Genomic DNA, 8,827 nt, shown 5'->3' with positions numbered 1-8,827 from the left:
GGTATTCCTGAAATAACTGTCTACCTGCTACCGTGGTATTTATACCTGCTCTTTGATATGTTTTAAGTTGGGGCCTTCTTCTCTTCTCTTTAGAAGAGAGGGTGTAAGAAAAGGTTGAATACTTTTTAGTAACTTATTTGGGTTCTTGCTCAGGAAATAAGAGACATGGTTTCTAAGTCCTCTTTAACCTGAAAAGGCTTGAACCTATGTTGCACCTTGCAGACAACAATAAGAAAAAAAATATCCACTTGAGGCTAGCCGTTTACCCTGTGGAAAAGGCTGGCTCCAAAGGCTGCATTATGATAATGTCACAACTATTAAGGGATTTCAGGAGAGGGAGACCGGTGATAGCAGGAGACAGAAGGTGCCTTCAGGAGATCTCCTCCGTCCTGTGTTCTCAGCCCAGTCCAGACCTTCCTCAACATCTACAGCCATCAGGATCTTTCACCCAAAACCTGAGGGCTCTCCGTCCTAAGGGGATAGGATGGGACGACTAAGCCACAGAACATGGTACAGGGTGCGGTGCTGCAGTGAGGGTTTGGCTGGGGGCGATGCACCAAAGTGGTGGTGCAGCATGCGGCCATACACTGGCCTGCTTCGAGCACTTACACAGACAGAAAATTCGCCATTGAAAGGTAAGATGAATGTAGCTGGTGACACACTAATATAGTGCCCAGGGCTTCTCAGCATCTTGTGCTTGAAAGCATTTGAATGACCATGCCTTCAAAATAGAGACATATTACACAATGACAACTCAAAAGGATTATAAAACCATGTTTAGTTTACAGCGTGCTGTGTGGGCTCACTGACTCATTACTCAGAGTGATATTTTTCATTTACTGGCTATGTAGCATGGCTTGATTTACAACGGGCAGCTTCAGCCGCCATCCCTGCCAAAGAACTCAATCAGCGTGGAGTGGTCAGAAAAGCCACATTGCACAGCTAGAAAGTGGTTTTTTTTTTCTTTGGATAAAAGGCCCGTGGTGCAGGTGGCTCACTGAAGGACCCAAGCACTCTCAGCTTCTGCACATTCATTCCTCAGCACGGCTTTCGTTGCAGGGTGAGGGAGATCTGCACCTTCTTCGTCCAGCCTGGAGATGAGGCTCTTGCAACAGCAACTGCTTTGCCTTTTGCATCGTTGTCTGAGTAGTGTCCTCGGGAGAAAATTCCAAATGGAGACAGCTCGTGGTCATGAATTATACAATTCCCCGCTTTCACATTAGGACTCTACAGCAGCCATGGAAATCCAAGGCTGACAGTTCAAAGTAACTCTCCTGTGCATCTTTTGTTGCTAACACGGGAAGAGAGGCGATGTTATGTGCTCAAGTGGGCTGTTGGACTGAATAAATAGATGCTTTTAGATGCAAAGTTCATACAAAGGCATTTGAGGATGCTATTTAGTAATTAATTCTGTGAATAATAAGGCATCGCTGAAAACATCAAAAGTCTACATAGTAACTCGGGATGAGGGCTTTGAGAGAGACTTGCAGCAATAATCATAAATGTCAGCACTGTTCCGGGGAGGCAGGCGCTGGAGAAGTGCCAATTGATAAGCTCTGGGTTTGTTTTTGCAATGTTTACCTTGTTTGTTTGGGTTGCCAGGCTGAAATTCAAGAATCAATCAGCAGGCTATAATGGACATATTTTCATTATGGCACAAGGAGCCTCAAGTGTCTTTCACTCATTTATTATTCACACGAATGAATGAACAAATAAGTGATCTACTACAGCATGCAAATCCCAGGATATCTGCACAACTTTAAAACTACACTGAGTTCCAGGCAAAACCTCCACTGTCCTGCAGTTGCCAAGCCAAGACTAAAATTTTGGGTTATTGGAGAAGTGTAACCGCTTGCCACGTTCCTTTTAACTCAAGCACTGGGAGACTGCTGGACACAGAGGTACCAGATGTCTGTGAGCTGAGAGGCCTTTGAAGTGTCGTCAGGATGGACATGAAGATCCTTTCCATCTCTAAAGAGTTCAGGGGACATGGTCTCACTGTTGGAACTGAGCAGTCACCGCTGAAAGACAGAGGATGCTTATATTTGTCTGCCAAAGGAAAGGAATACAGGTGTTACGCCAAAACCACCTGTCTGTGTGACAGTGGTTGAGGCTAATGCTATATGAGGAAGCCAGGTAGAATTATTCCCAATTATTCCCATGTTTTCCAATTATTAGGAGAAGCGTTTCCCCATTTTTGTTTTATCTGTGCAATAAATGTTTACTCTACCAGGGAACTCTATATTCACATTCATTGAAAGTCAGCTGGGGATGGTTTATAGGTATTTTCCAGGATTTCACATATAAAACCTTGAAGAGGAATTCTCTGCAATGCTTTCTGAAAAGCCCATAAAGGCAGGACTATAACCTGCATTTTGTGGGAGACGTTGGCTGGTGTGCAATGGGCAAAGCAGGGAAAAGCAGGAACAGCTGGATCCTGCCTCTGCACGGATGCAACACATGAATGTTTTTCAGTCGAGCATTCCCCTGCTCACATGCTCCTTATTTTCTGGATTGCTGAACTGTGACTCAGAGCCTGCATGCTAAGAGCTGAAACTTTGGTCAGTGGGAGATGTTCTTTTTCGGACTGTGTGTGTAAAGTACTATTTAATAGCGACTACTCAAAGATCCAGTTCTAGGTGTCCCAACCTGGGGACTTGGAATTTGCAAAGGTCCCTCAACATCTTGTCTTGTCACTTCTCCTCCCACCTGTGAAATGGGAAAACGCTCCCTTGACACAAAGGGGCTTTGTGCGAAGAGATCGATGTGATAATGATGGGTCCATACAAACATCTTGGTGGTCGGAGCAGGGCTTAAATACCACACTATGTGTCAAGGGGTGAACTCTGAGCAACAAGAAGAGAAGGTGTTGACTTGCTGTTCATAAGCAGAACGCCATCCAGGGAGTGCAGTGGGTCAGGCAAGTGTCCTAAGGCAAAAAAACCCCCATAAAATTTTGTGCTTAAATACTAGCATTGACACAGGTAAACGGGAGGGGTAAAATGCAGCCTGCACAGGGCTGCCTTTGCTGTGTTATTTGCCACAACTTCCCCAGGACGCCGCGACGTGTCCCCTGGCTGTTCTCCCCTACGGCAGCAATGGGCGCTGGAGGAAGGGAGGCGTATCCTGAAATTAGTTTCTGGGTTTATTTACTTTGTGTTGTCTTCGTCTGCATTCTTATGGCTACAAGCAGACTGGCATGTGACTGTATGTGTGTCTTTGGTTTTTTTGGACCCATCCATATCTGAAAGTTTTTTTTTCCCTTAAAACTGCTCAGAGGTTTCTTGTTTGTTTGTTTTATAAAAACTCTGTATATTTCTTCACCTTGGTGACTTTTGTTACTCTTTCCTTTTCCCGGTCACCGTGATGGCACAAGGCTAAATCCTACTGAATTATTGTTTTCTTTGTATTTTACAGCAAGACTCTCCAAATAAGGAAATGAAAAGGGGAAAGAGCTCATGGTTTTAATTTGTCGTAAAACTTCTCGCTAAAATTGCTGCCCTATAAAGCTGCATCATGCTACAATTCAGAAAGAATTGTAACTGGTGAGACTGGTCTTCTCCTCTGCATAAGCGTGGACATGCAGGACCGCAATAATTGCCATTCAGCAGCTATTTTCCGTTGCACGGGTTAGGTTTCCTACCTGTGACCTGCTGGAGGGGCTGACTTTTAAAGCAAAATGTTCACATCAGAGCTGTAAGAATTGTCTCAAGCTGGCCACAAAGAGTTGAGACAGCTGTGATAATTACTTGCTCTTGAAAACTTTGCACATCTCTACAATTAAACTCCTATCCTCTGAGTTACTAGAGAAAAAATGCTGCAGGTTGTGTCAGGACTTCCATTTGTTTTATTCCCCCCCAGGGTGCTCAGGTGTGGATGGTAAACGGAGAGATGACTGTGTCTTACCAGGTACAGGGGTAGATGGTAACCGTTTTGAGAACAGGTAGCTGATTTGATTCTGAATCTGGAATGGTTTGCAAATTGTACATCAGAAGTGAAGAATTCTTGCAAACCTGGTAGGAAGAAGCAGCTTTGATTATATATAGTCATGAACAGTGCCCAGTAAAAATAGCAGTTTTGATGCATTATGTTGTTTCTAGCAGGCAGTCTATCTCTTATTGGAACCCAAGACATCTATGTAATGAGGTCATGTTCAAGTAGATGACCCTGCTGGTTCTGCAAATAACTGACAAAATCCTATGCACACTTCTGCTATATCTCATTCCGTAGGGAGCATTCTTGGTTTGATTAACCTAAGAGGTAAGCACTATTATCTCTGAGACTATTGTGCTGTTCTGTATTAGGGATTTTTCATTATAGGTAGTAGATAATTTAAAAAAAAGACATTCTAAGCAAAAGAGAAATCTTTCTTCCTCTTCCTTGTAACTTTTTCAGACAGAACAATTTCATCCCTAACTATACGATTCCTTGCATTGAATCATCGCCAAGAGAGGTGTTTCCAAAGGATGTTGCTTTTAGAACAAAAAAGAATGCAACAGACTCCATGAAAGACAATTCCACACTTTTTTGATCTATCAGCTTTGAATAAGAAAACCTTCCAACATGCAGGTCACCCTTTTCTCACCACATCTGCCAAAAGGTCAATGATTAAAGTGATTCAAATAAAGATGCTTTATCTTTTTTGATTCAGAGCTGGCTCCATTTCAAGTGCTCACATGCCGCTTCTTACGGTATCGTGTTGGGTTTTCACTGACATTGCTCACGTAGCAAGTTATACCAGAGGACAAATACAATGGTTTTGTGAGTAGGTGGGTAAATCCTCTCTGAAGCTGATTGCAGCTCTTGGCACCAAATATCACCCTATGAGTTTACCTTGCTGTGCAGGACAGCTCTTCTGGGTTTGCATTTAGCTGATGTCCTGTCATACTGGCCAGGTCCTTTCTGCTTCTGGAAAGCTGTCACGTCAAAACAGCACTCTTGCAGCAGAGTCGTGGTAGTCTTGTGGCACTTTTTGAAACATTGGAAATGGCAATTAAGGTCTTTTGGGTAAAGCCACGTAGGTATGAGTTCCCACTGTGATCCCAGGTAGGCGCAATATCTCTTGTAACTCTAGTGAAGTATTGCATTGGCATGCTTGCGTGCTACTGAGAGATTTTAGAAAGCAACTCTTCAGGATGTATACAGAAATGCTAATTAATCTTCTTTCACACCTGCGCTTCGTACCTGGTTTTCTGCTAGTAGGTGCCCATGTTTTGCCTCCCAGCCATTTGTCCCAGGCACCGTACAGCAGCTCATATATCCCTTGTTCTGCCATCTTTGACCACCTGAGAACTCTCCTCATTTTCTGCTTGCCACTCAACCACCTCACCCCCTCCCACAAGACCCCTCCGCCAATTTTCCCTGAGGAACTCTGCAGGTCCTTTTCTTGGTTCCTAACCTTTTCTGCTTTGGAATATCCCCGGTGCCTCTGCCCACCTCTGCATCCTCCCTGGCGTGCTCCTGAAGGACAGGTCACAAGCCCTCCTCTCTCAGGTGCCCCAAGGAGGTCCCCATCCAGCAGGATCCAAACCTTCCCTGAGAAAAAAACTCCAGCCTGGCCCTGCCTGGTCAGAACTCAACAACATGTCCTACGTGTACATTACTCTCAGTTGTTTTCATTTAACCGAAGATATATGCAATGCTGTTAAGGTCTTACTGTATTATTCTTCATTATTGGTGCTTTGTGGTACATAGTTGAGAGAATAAGGGTGAAGAATAGCAGAAGGGTCTTGGCATCAGACCAGTTTAGTCCTGGAGTCAGAGAGGTGAGAGCAGTGCTGAGGGGATGAGGATGATTTCTTCCTTACCAACCTGGGAAGCCAGAAGGCCAGAGAAAGTGGAGAAAGCCAAAAGCGAGAAGGAATAGGGACAGCCCCAGTAACTCGCTAGCTAGGCAGATACTGGGCTCCTGTGCTCTACCCCAATGGCGCCGGACATAATTAACAGCAGAGGTGTGACCCTGTATATGCATCAATCACACAAATAATGTCTTTATAGAATAAATTCATGAGAGAAAAGGCATTTTTGCGCAGTAGCCTATGGCTAGCACTACTGAGGACAAGCATTTTTACATATATGAAAATTCTTCAGGAGGAAACTTCCTGCACAGATTCGCAACATTGCAATGGTTGGAGAAAGAGATGGAGTGTTTCAGAGCTCATCTGCATTGCTAACAAAGTGACCTTCTTTGTTAGCTGATTTAATAAGACTGACAAACAACAAGATTTTGTGCAACTTCCCTACTGATAAATGCATGGGAAAAATGTCAGTGGTTGATGTGCTGTGGCAAAACGTATTCATCTTCTTAATAAGCCTTGAGCTGCCAGTCTTTTTCACGCACAGCTTGCAAGAACAGATTTGATTAAGCGATCCAAAAGGCTCAAGCCACTATATTAGTTTCTTTTTCATGAACTTTACTGAAGTCCCCAGGCTCAGGAATGTACACAAATAATCAAACTGCCTTTTGAAAAGCATGAATGGCTAGGGCCAAATGAGTGATGTCAGACTACAAGAGTAAAAGCAAAGTATGAAAAGATGCAATTTATCACACACATTGTAACCAGCCTCCTTGGATAGACCCTCTTCAGCTTTCATTGTGGAAAGTTTTATCCTAACCAGTGACTGTCATTTTTCTACATTTAGACTAATTTTTTTCTCCCCCCCCCTTTCCCCTGAGAACAGAACACACATTTATTGTGCCCAGAAAGCACATTTATTTTCTATTTAAAGTTTTTGCATGTTCCTGCCAGTAAGAATCTGTATGAAGTGAACCGAAGACTTCTGTGAAAGTTCAGGTCCAGGACTTCACCACTTACCTCATGTGGATGTCCCTGCAGGGTTCCTGGCTCCATTACCCGATGTGCTACGTAAAATCGAAGGAGGACAAACTAGTCTTCCTAGCTGACAAAATAAAAGCCTATCAGCAGCTCGTGAAGCAGTCTGGCTTTCGGGTACCTTGTGCACATATTGCCTTAGTTGTAATTACATTCCTCTAACCAGGCGCCTTCCTCTCCCCTTCCCGCAGGTAACTTTTGGATATTTAAGAATATCTCCAGGCGGATAGAGCAGCGGAGGCAGGAATAGCCTTTCCAGGCAGGCCACTTTTGCAGAGACACCCTGCTTTCCGTATGCCAAACAGAGTTTATCCCAAAGTACTCTTGCAAAGGGATTGGAAAAGCCCCAAAGGTCAAGCAATATTTTAATTTGAGGATCTCCAGAGGGATATTACCTCTGCCCGACATCAGTGGTGGATAAGAGAGACGTGGACAGGCAGCCTCCTCTTCCTCTGAAGACCTTTGAGGACACCTACCTCATTCTCTGTGCTCTGGATGGGGGGCTCTGGCACTTATTTTAGGGGGCTAGTTCAAGCGCCTACGATCTGGATGTGAAATGGGTCCCTCCACTGCTTTTGTATTTATAGCCAAGGGCAGTAGGAAGGAACCAGCTGAGTCATATCCCGGCAATTTGAACTCTGCTTTTACCTGGCAGGCTGTCTCGTTGCTATTTTGGAGCAGGTCAGATCCTCCTGGAAGCATTTATATGGCCCCAATCATTATGCAGTTCTGCAGGCGAAGGCTCACAGAAAGCACTGTGGTATTTCAAATACTGTGGGGGATTTCATCTCATGTCAAATATAAAATATACAGCTATTTAAACAAGCAGATAGTTTCTCAATCTAATATGTGACTAATTTTTGTAAACTGTGTATTATACAAGTCTGTGCTTTGATTTAATTTCCGTGCCTCATTAAGGATTTCAGACTTCAGTCCTAGTAAGAACCGTTTGTTATTCTTTGAAATGATGTAAGAAAATATTCAGCTCTTGCTGAGGAATTAGGAAAGAAAATAAACCATTTTCCTGTTTTCCTAGTTTGAATAGATATTTAATTAAAGTGACATGCCTTGGGCAAAACCTAATTAATACATCATCTCTCTATAACTAAAATTAATGGAAGGCTTACGACTGCTGAGCTGCAGAAGGGACTGAACATTTCTTCTCTGTCTTCTTACTCCTTTTTCATCTGGCCGTGGTCATTATTTTCTCATTGGAAGAGGGAAGCTTTTTTCCCAATCATTCAATTTTAATGTGTACTGATGGATAATTCCCTGCTAGCTCCGCTGCTCCGCCAACTTTTCCACTTTGGTCATTTCCATCACGACTCGTAGCCTGAGCAAATGCTAGGGGAAGGCGTTGGAGCGGAGGTCGTAAAGGTCCAGTTCACCCAGTGCTTCCTCAGACGAGTAGTCTTCCTCGTAGAAGGCTCACCCGTGGGTGTGCTGACCAGCGTGTGGGACGTGCTGCCTCTTGCCCTCTTCCGAGATGGGATACGTTGGCTTTCTGCTGGTGTGGCTCCTTGGGTTAGGCAGTTCCCTGAGGAACGCTGGGCATAAAGCTGCTGGGAACTGTGGGATCTCTCGGGGAGCTCGTGGACGTCATCGGGAGAGGTGTGATGCAGGGAGAAGAGCACGTCCTTCTGGCAAACACCGTGGCTATCTCGTGGTGAGGCAAATGAACATGGATATCTTAACCCCCTCCCAGTCACAAGCCCTTGTCTTTTCCCTCTGTGGCACTGGAACCAGTAATTAAGACGACAGAAGGTGTCACATCATCACCACTCTGTGTGAGGTAACGCCGTAATTATTAGCACTTATAGCCATACAGGACACGGTGATGTTGTGGATGAACCCTTTTTCCTGTAGGATAAACCTAGTCTAGACTCCCCCTTCCTTGCCTGCCTTCTTGAAAGCAACAGTTTTGAGAGCTTCACCACCAACATGCCTGTGTCTGTCTTCTCCATCCTATTCCTGTCCCTCCTGACTCCTGTCCC

At 44.4% G+C, this 8,827-nt stretch overlaps 1 long non-coding RNA gene across 1 annotated transcript; it reads right to left on the bottom strand.

Moving 5' to 3' along the window:
* Window positions 1-1,671: 1,671 nt before the first annotated feature.
* Window positions 1,672-8,018, bottom strand: LOC138689112 (uncharacterized). Its single transcript, XR_011327927.1, has 3 exons — window positions 6,816-8,018; window positions 3,907-4,013; window positions 1,672-2,929 (listed from the first exon to the last, which is right to left on the bottom strand). It is a non-coding gene; the product is annotated as an uncharacterized lncRNA (long non-coding RNA).
* Window positions 8,019-8,827: the final 809 nt, after the last annotated feature.

The sequence above is a fragment of the Haliaeetus albicilla genome, chromosome 15 (genome assembly GCF_947461875.1).
Source record: "Haliaeetus albicilla chromosome 15, bHalAlb1.1, whole genome shotgun sequence".
Taxonomy (NCBI): domain Eukaryota; kingdom Metazoa; phylum Chordata; class Aves; order Accipitriformes; family Accipitridae; genus Haliaeetus; species Haliaeetus albicilla.
The sequence above is the reverse complement of the archived record's forward strand: the minus strand, read 5'-3'. Positions and strand labels throughout refer to the sequence as shown.